Below are 10,045 nucleotides of genomic sequence, written 5' to 3' on the forward strand. Positions count from 1 at the left end.
CCACCTGCACCCATTTTCTTGTTTCACGAGGAAAGCACAATTATTCTTAGGCGTCCTCGGCCCCACTTCTCCTCTTTCATGAAATTTAAGACTGAAGAATTTCGACTAAGGTCGTCACTTTAAATTCACATTATTTTCAAAGTGTACACATTAATTTACTCTGGCCAATCATAAGCAGCAGTTCCTAAATTTTTCCCAAGATAATCATTTCTTCCTTCAGATCTCAGGCAGCATATAATCTGTGAAGTATCGGGCATATCAATTTCGCTTTGAAAATGATAATTTGAATGGATTCCTTTTAGTTGGTTATAATTGGTAGGTCAAATGTTTACTTTCTCAGGACAGCGTTGCAATACCCTGTTCAAATCTCACACAGTCATAAATTCTCGCCTTTCGAGTTTTAACACTGAGATGGGGAAGAAAAGAAGAAACGTCGAAGTGACCGTCCACAAAGACCTTTTCTGGATTGAATGTGATAAAATTATAATGCTCATTGCATTCAACGTTAAGGTTCAATACAGTTCAATACAATTCAAAACTCGACACTTTACGATATATAATATTTATATAATATATTTATGTATATTTGATTTAATTATGTCTGATTTAAAAAATAATGTAGTTCTGTTTGCTAGGAACTTAATACGTTTTTTAGAAAAGAGTTTGACCTTGACTGTTCGTTTTGGTAAACACCAGGTGTTGATCTAGGTCCTGACCTTGATTCAAATTTAGTAGCAACCACGTAAATAAGTTTTATTTTTATTTTAAAATGATTGGTTGTTGTGGAGGTCATGATGGGCCTACTGATTTAAGATGTAAACGATTTTTAAAATTTTATTTCTTATAGTAAAATGATTGGTTTTCATCAGGGTCATGTTAAACGTCAAACTATTTTCTAAAAAAGTATGAAGTTCGTAACAACCAGAACAACATTATTTTGAAAAATACTGAAATTAATAAATAGAAAGATTTTAAAACACGATCCAAAACCTTACAGACAGGAAATATTAAGTCTGGCCCATGAAACTCCTTTTGCTGGTCATTTAGGGATCAATAAAACTTATCACAAGATAATTTACTTCTATTGGCCAAAAATCAAAAGTGTTGGTAAATACTGTATATCTTGTCATACATGTAAAATGGTAGGAAAACCAAATCATAAAATCCCAAGGCTCGTCTACAACCTATTCCTACGTTTAACGACCCATTTAGTAGAATTATGGTAGATTGTGTTGGTCCCTTACCTAATACCAAGTCATGTAACTAATACCTGTTGACCATTATGTGTGCGTCAACAAGGTTTCAAGAGGCAGTTCCTTTGAAGAATATTACAACTTTGATAAATAATTTTACTAAACTTGGCCTTCCCAAATTTGTCCAATCGGGTCAAGGGTCAAATTTTAGGTCTGGAACTTTCCAGCTTATTATGCTTGAATCTGGCATTCAGCAATTCAAGTCAAAAGTGAAGATATGTTCTGACAGAACTTTAATGGAGATAATTTATGAGTCTGGTAATAATGGAGTTCTGTCTCTCTTGCTCATTTGAAAAAAATCAGATTAAATATTACGGCCCTTACAAAGTTAAAAAGAAAATGAATGAGTTAAATTATAATATTCGTGCTCATTGGATCAAATTAAATTATAGGAGTACCAGTATATTGAAAGATATAGCCGGGTTAAGCATGCAATTAATTTAGTTGTACCTGTCCCACTCAGTGAAGGAATATCATCGGATTCTACTGATATTGGAGTGACGAATCTTCGGAATTCAGACATTATGATAGATCGGGACCAGAAACTATCACATTTGCAAGAGCAAGAAAGAAATTAACTTAAACAGTTATCATTTGAATATGAGCACTTATTTCCAGATGTTCCTACAAGAACCAACAAAAGTTTCCATGACGTTGAAATTGTAAATTCCAAACCTGTGAAACAACACTCGTACAGGATGAACCCTCTCAAACAGGAATTCTTGAAAAAAGAAATTCAATATTTGCTGGAGAATGACTTATAGAGTCCAGTAAAAGTGATTGAGTTCACCATCCATACTTGTTCCAAAACCAGATAAAACTTCCCGTATGTGTACTGATTATAGGAAGGTGAATGGTATGTCAAAAATATTTTTTATTGGGGGTATGTAAATTTGATTTAATTGATTGTAAGTTTTAAAATCTTTCTATTCTTTTAATTTCAGTATTTTTCAAAACAATGTTGTTCTGTTTGTTACGAACTTTATACTTTTTTTTTTAAAAAAATAGTTTGACCTTGACTGTTCGTTTTAGTAAACACTAGGTGTTGACCTAGATCCTGACCTTGATTCAAATTAAGTAGCAACCACATACATAAGTTCTATTTTTATTTTAAATGATTGTTTGTTGTCGAGGTCATGATGGGACTACGTGGTTTAAGATGTAAACAATTTTTATTTATTTTATTTCTTCGAGTAAAATGATTGGTTTTAGTCAGGGTCATGTTAAGCGTACATGATATAAACACGATCACGTGACTCCCCCTTTTTTCAATTTCGCAACTTGGGGATTTTTGAAACTGCGTTTTAGAATACGATATAGCTTTTGTTTTAGAGATATAATCTAAGTTGGGCTTTTTCTTTGCTCTGGAAGGTGTTGTGTCGTTTGGAGTTATTTCATATTACTTGGATTCAAAAGGATTAATTCTTTTTTTCTGGAAAATGCGTGTGCTCACGTGATATTCTTGAAAAAATACAGCTCTTATTAAAAAAAAATATTCAGATTTCCAAAACCGGAATGATATTTCTTGTTTCCACAAGGAACTGTAGACTGCAACACTAAAGATTACAGCATACATCATCGTTTTCCATCTTTGTTTCTTCGTGGGGACTCGAACTTGAAATCAGTAGAACATTTTGTTATTAGGAGTTCTAAAATTTGATTCGTGGATTATTCTTGGATTAGTTTTGGATTTCATTCTATAAAACAGTAAGTTCATATTTATTTTTTTTATCGAATTTTTCCGGGGAAATGAATAATTATATTTTTCTAAGCTTGTTGTTTTAACTCTTTCTTGTGTTACTGTTTATTTGAGCCTAAACACGTAACGTAAGATTTATTATTGTTGTTGTGGGGTTTAATGCCATTTTTCAGCACACGATAGGCTATGCATGGCGGCCAGAGAGACAGACAGACAGACAGACAGACAGACCGACAGAGAGGGGGGATATCAAATGGATGATGATTTACTATTTAGTTATTGAATTTATGAAACGAGTTGAATAATGTTCAGGCTTAAATCATTACCCATTAACTATGATTTCGATGAATTGCATAACGAACTAACTATATATATGGAGAGAGAGAGAGAGAGAGAGAGAGATGTCCAATAGGTAATGATTTAATTATGAATTTATGAAAGGAGTTGAATACTGTCCAGGCTTAAATCATTGCCCATGTTTATATTATATTTTATTTTAATGGAAATAGTTTATTGAGAAAGAAGAAGAAATACTTTCCGTTTTGTGACTCTCATTCTCTTAGAATTCGATTTTACATACCTTCAAATGGCAAGTATTCACGTTATTTGGATCCCCATGCATCTATATTATTTTGGAAAGTCATCATTTAGTCTCCCCTAAATATGGATACAGGAAAAATCAACGTGGACAATTTTGGACGATACCAACCTGAAGGTGTGATCTAGTACAGTCCGGATTGAATGTTGTGCGCTGCGATATCACAATGAAAACCATGCATGTTAATAAACAAATTCGTACTACTCTGTACTGTGACAATTAGATTGGACGTGTCTGATACCTGACCACCACTATAAATGTCCATAACGATAGATCATTTTCTTCTAGAAGTTTCTTGATGACAATTACGGTGCATCAATAATTATGATTGTATAGACTTTGGTTAAGTAAAATTAGTACTAAATTTTAAAACAATAGTTTATATTTCATTTAAGATGATTGAATGCGCATATATGACCTATATGATTTTCATTATATCGACATGCATACCTGAACAAAAAAATGAACTGTAGCAAACTCACGAAATTTCTAAGTCACATGGGCAAAAATATCATCTGTTTGCCCTCGTGTCACTATTCCAGTAGGAAACATTCAACGGAGGGGTTGATATCGCACTTTATGGCTGTCACTCTGCAACTAAGACTAAGACTGTATATCCCAAATTAGAGCACTTGAAAGGGGGTGGGGGTAGTTGTTAAGATCTTTTTTTTAAACCTAACTACTCAAATACAGCAACCAAATATGGAATACTTAAACACCACGGTAGTTGAAACAAAATTACCTATGGACTGAACTCTTGCTACAAAATTATCTTCGGATGTAACAGAGGTACATGACTGAAATGGGAGTGGGAGTGGGATTGGGTCAGCAATATGATTTATCATGCAGTTAATCTATAGCGGGGGTATAGAAGGAGGCGGTGGAGTGGAGAGTGGTGATAGTTGTGAAGGTACTTCATAAACCATGAGTGAGTGTACCATTTTAATATTATCCATTGATTATTTCGGATCTTTATGTTCGTAAGTCAGTTAGCGCTGAATCAAACCATTCTATATTTGTTTTTCTAAAACAAGTGTTCTTTGACCAACTAATCCTTCATTTGGATCAGTTAACTTTGAACCAACCAGTCCTTCTTCAGACTTAGTAACCTCTGGACCATTCAATTTTCGGATTATGAACCCTCAAAATGATTAACCCTTCTTTCGGACCACTGAAAGTTCGAACCAGTGAACCTTTGAATAAAAGGACTGTAACGGTTATAACGTTCATTGTCGATTATGCTGTGTGAATAACATTGTGGTCGGGGAGTGGGTGATATCATGTTCTCAAATAGTTTACACCTGAAATATGACACAGATTGATTTTGTAAATGGTTGATTGCTCCAATTCTACTTTAATTCCCGTGTGTTAATGATATGCGCCATATCTAGATTGCAATGATCACCAAACTAATCGTTCCGTGCTTATCCTGCTTTCATCGCGGCCGGGGGTAGAAATTTAGTCTTGACTTGTTTCTCCATTCTTTTTATTCTTTGTTAGCATTTATAATGGATATAGAATATTCATAGTCGATGAAATACATAAATGTAAACAATGTTTGCGCTTTATTCAAAATGCATGTTCAGTGTAAAGAAATCATTATTTAATATTTCTGGTACGTTTGTTCAATGTATTACTGTTGAATTCTTACCTGTCTCAATACAATTTTATCTACGCTAGCTATGTTGAATATATTCCTGTCACTCTTACTATTCTTGTAGATTGTTTATGAAATACTGAATTGCATTTGATTAGGTGTATACAACAGACACTTCAACCTAAATGTACCGTCACATGTGTGCATGCTTCATTTATTTAGACTGTATAAGCCATCATTTGAAGATTGTCTTTTTTGGCAAAGTTCACTTTATACATTTTTTTACAATTTAAAAAAGTTATATGCTTTGACGTCGAAACATGTTTTGATATGTTTGACAAATCTCTGAACATTAATGCTCAATTATTTTATTAAATTATTATTATTTTATTATTATTATTATTATTATTATTATTATTATTATTATTATTATTATTAGTGTTTGTGTAAAACATGAAATTGTTCGGACAAAATAGAGTTTGGTGAGACATTTTACATTTCACACCAAGGAAAGTTAAAAAGAACAGTCTTACAAATATTTGAATGTACGTGTCCTAAGAAGACCGTGATATTGTACTGAGTTTTCTTTGAAAGATATTTTTTTCTTGTACAGGCGTTTGACCATGAATTTTCATTCGTCGAATCTTTTATTTATAAAAAGAACTCAGTCATGTTACTGTGTGGGCAGACTATATCCTCTTTTAGTTGAAAATTACTCTTTTACACAGAGTAAAAAATTCCAGAGTAAAGTATGTTTGAGAAAGGCATTATGGAAAGACAAAGGCATACATACATGCCTATAAATAAACCATACTTATTAAATTACGTGAACATTTTCTTAACTATTAGCTAATTTCGAATCTAACATTAATTAATTGATCTAATTAACATTACTTAATTTATTTATTTAATTAATAAATAGTTATCCGGATACAAATTATCACACTACCAATCAATCAGATAAAAGACTGGTTCCCTAACTTCCCTCTCCAGAAAGATAAATAACAAGGTTTCTCAACCTGACTCCCACATAAATCGAGCTTGACGTGTTTCGTTGAACGTGACTAGTAAGGAGCCTTGTTATCCAGTCTGTTTCACCTCATCGTTTCCACGAAATACAGTCTTGAAGATGGGGCTGTGGGTAATTGCAAGGTGATAAGGTGAGTATTGATTCTTATAAGTTTTAAGTAGTTTAAATCATTGAATCTATTCACTCATTGTTTCTCGCGCTTTTTGACTTGATCGTCTGTCATATCTTTAATCAACCTAATTTCTCTAATATTTATGGGGTTAGATGTAAAGTTAGTTGCAAATAAGAAAACAAACGGATGTATCTTGTTTCATGTCATTTGGTTTCGCCAGAAAGCGGTTTCAGAGTAGAAGCCGACGCGATTATGCGTGTAGGGATCATTATTTTCCATGTGTTTAACATCGTTATCAGTATCCAACAGATCCAATACTGTCATACGTACAACTTTCAACAACGCTCTTCGTTTATCAAGATTATTTTCTTTGTCAACAAATTTACGTTTTATCAGTAAGTGATTTTGTTTGATATTTGTTTACTTCTATTTACGGACCACCTTTCTCAGACATCCAGCACAGGCCAAAATGTAGATAATTCAAGCGTCTCACAATCGAATACTTGGCATCACTCTTAGACTATCTGTACTAAATACATGCAAAACTGTGAATCAGTCCAGAACATAAACTAGAGCATATAAGGGCCTGTAGGGCAATGACTGGTTAATAGTGAAAAGTAAAGTTTTAGCAAAACGAGTCTTCTGTTAGTTCATCTATTTAGAAACAATATTATATTGATGTAGTTTCGGTGTTTCTAAAGACCTGACAAAGGAAGATACAATACTGAAAGTGATAATACGAAGCCGTCCTGATGCAGCGATGATCTGAAAGGTAACCAATTCAACCATTCTGCCAGTTCCCAAAAAGGAAGCTTTCTATACATCCAATGCAGATAATGGGGTCGCACTTACAAAGCTGATATAGGATGACAACAGGGCCGCCGACAAAAGTAGGACAACTAGGACAAAATTTCGGGGACCCACGACTGTCACAATTTGTATTTCAGTGGGGCCTAGTGAAGAATTTTTCCAAGTTCCCACAAATCCTGTCTGCGGCCCTGGATGACGATATACTTTTTCTCTTGCTGAGGCGAATAAAGATACAAAATAAATAAAATAAATACATGTTCTGAGCTTAGGTGAGGAATAAAATGATTGTAAAATCCTGTGATAGAACAGCTACAAAAATACACTTCAAGAACTTCGTTTAATTTTTACAACACTATTAAAGCATAACACGTCTGTTATGTACCACATTTTGGAAAGAAAAAACGCAACGTTTCACTTGCAACTTTCATGTCGGTTATCCATTCTGGTACAATTGTCTTTTGAAAATATCACAGAATACAAGAATGCATAAGCTGTACAAAATATATGAATATATCAGCTGTAAAGTTATCTTACGTTGTTGAACAAACACATTTTCTTGAAAGAGAGTAGTTTTGTTACCGTTGCAAAGGCACCCTTTTTTTGTCCAAGAGACTTTACTGTATCGCATCTTCTCTCAGTTATGTATCAAACCAGATGCCCAGTCTCACTCATTTAAATTCTAACTTTACGCACCAAATGAAAACTTGTTTCACCACTAAGAAAAGAAGTGTTTAAGCGCTTAAATGCCGATGTCTCGATTCTACCACAGGCGGAAGTGACAGTTTCAAAGGAATTTTTCGAGATCTTACTTTCCGTCTCTGTAATGTAATTTGAGGTTGTTTTACCAACGGTATGACAGGCAATGTGTTTGAACGCGCCAGGACCATCAACGTTTGTCCACTTGCTGAAAAATTTTCTTTCTCGTCTCTTTCGTCTTTCTTCTCTTTTTCTTCGTTCACAGACTCCATGATTGGGTTGATAAAAGAATAACGTATTTTATTTCTTTTCGGTTGAATGTTTATTTTGCTTTCAGATTCGCTTCTCATAAGTTTAGATCCGGTTTGACCTGTGGGAAACTCTTGAAACTCTTTGCTTCTGTTGATGGGAGCAATGCCCGATAACATTTTATCCTCGAAAAGTCTCTCGAAATCAAATTTATCTTTGTCGTGTTTTTGATGCTGCAATAATTTCATCAGATCGTCACCATGCTTTTTGAGTTTATTTCCATGTAAATCGTTATTCATGTAAGTCAACGTATTTTGGGAAGTTTTGAATTTTATTATTTCTTGTTTAAGATGAAGGCGCTCTTGTGTCATACTTTTGAGTGCTGCCTCCCATAATTGATTTATTTCTTGAATCTTTTCTTCGAGAGCTCTTTGTATACGAATGTTCATGACGGATGCATGCGTGGAATCCTTTTTTTTAATACTTTGGTGTTTGGATCGCATTTTCAGTTGCTATGACTTTAGTTTATGATGTCGTTGTCCTTACTCACCCTACGTTCTTTCATGGACATAAAAATCAATGTTCATACTACCCTGCAAATAAAAGACGAAATTATAAAACAGAAGAATATTATCAAGTGATTAATTACGTATTATATGACTTTAGCAATATATGTACCCTTTAAATTTTGCAGGCACTCTTGAGCCGGATCACAAATCACGCAAAACATGCAATCACCTGCCCACATACACCTCAGCGGGGGGGGGGAGGGGTTCAAAGAGGTGGTTGGGAACTATGATCCAATTAAAATAATAATTCGCATATCTGATATTTTTCAAGGTATGTGTATAATTTTTCAGTGACTATACTGAACAAAAACAAGTAATTTTTATACCAGTTACTCACACGCAAATATGCATACGAACAGCCATTCATTCAGCCATCTATTCATCTATCCTTCCATCCCCATCCATCCATCCATCCATCCGTCCGTCCATCCGTCCATCCATTCATCCATCCATCAACGCACGCACGCACGCACGCACACACATACATACATACATACATACATACATACATACATATAAAGCATTATCTCCCTACCTACCTGTGATTGACTCCAATGTCCAGACTGCTAAAATGCGAGTTGAAATTTTACTATCCGCTCACTTGTATATTCACTGAAAAGGCTCGAAGTTCTCCATTTGTTATCATTGTATAAAATGTTTTGTCGTCATTTCAAGGGGAGCACCCATTGACGTTTAACAAATATCTCGATAAATAATCGCTCCATGGAGAAAAACAAATAAATTGGCAAACTCTCATTTTCTTTCCGTAATCAATTCCATTCCACTTATTAATCGTTCATAATGGAAACCCGAGTAATGATTTATTCTCAATCATTACCGTATATCACTTCTTCTAAGCCTCTCACCTATAAGGAGCAGACATATTAATATGTTTGTTTGTATATCTGCTTGTTCATTGGCCTACATGTCTGTTTGTCTGTTTGACAATCAATTTATCTATCTTTGGCATAATCTATACTCTACTAGGGTCCACTTGTCTCGCAAGTACAGTTTAATGTCCTGAATTATCTGATCATAACACACACACACACACGCGCGCGCGCGCACACACACACACACACACACACACACACACGCAGACACACACGCGGAAGTACGGTCATATGTGCAACGGGATCACTCCCCCCCCCCGCCCCGGATTTCACCTTTAAGCATGTTTTGGCCTACATCCTTGAAACTTAATATCTGGCCATTACATGTTTGCACCCCCACCACCACCCCATCCCCGATTTTGTCAGTTAGCGTATGCATGGACACAGCAGTAACCTAATTTTAGTTCAATTTTCTTCCAGTAAATGGCAAGGAAAGAGTTCTTTCACCGATCAATACGAACTTCAGTGGCATGACATTGTTAATTTAAACGTCTTTTATCAAGTCCTATCGATATATAGACAGGTAATCAAGGAAATGA

The 10,045-nt window shown here is 34.7% G+C and overlaps 1 long non-coding RNA gene across 1 annotated transcript; it reads right to left on the reverse strand.

Annotated features, from left to right (window-relative positions):
- Positions 1-7,417: 7,417 nt before the first annotated feature.
- Positions 7,418-9,383, reverse strand: LOC149796489 (uncharacterized). The gene is made up of 2 exons (XR_016421435.1): positions 9,153-9,383; positions 7,418-8,637 (listed from the first exon to the last, which is right to left on the reverse strand). It is a non-coding gene; the product is annotated as an uncharacterized LOC149796489 (long non-coding RNA).
- Positions 9,384-10,045: the final 662 nt, after the last annotated feature.

Source organism: Sinohyriopsis cumingii, chromosome 6 (genome assembly GCF_028554795.1).
Source record: "Sinohyriopsis cumingii isolate HCF-2022 chromosome 6, ASM2855479v2, whole genome shotgun sequence".
NCBI classification, from domain to species: domain Eukaryota; kingdom Metazoa; phylum Mollusca; class Bivalvia; order Unionida; family Unionidae; genus Sinohyriopsis; species Sinohyriopsis cumingii.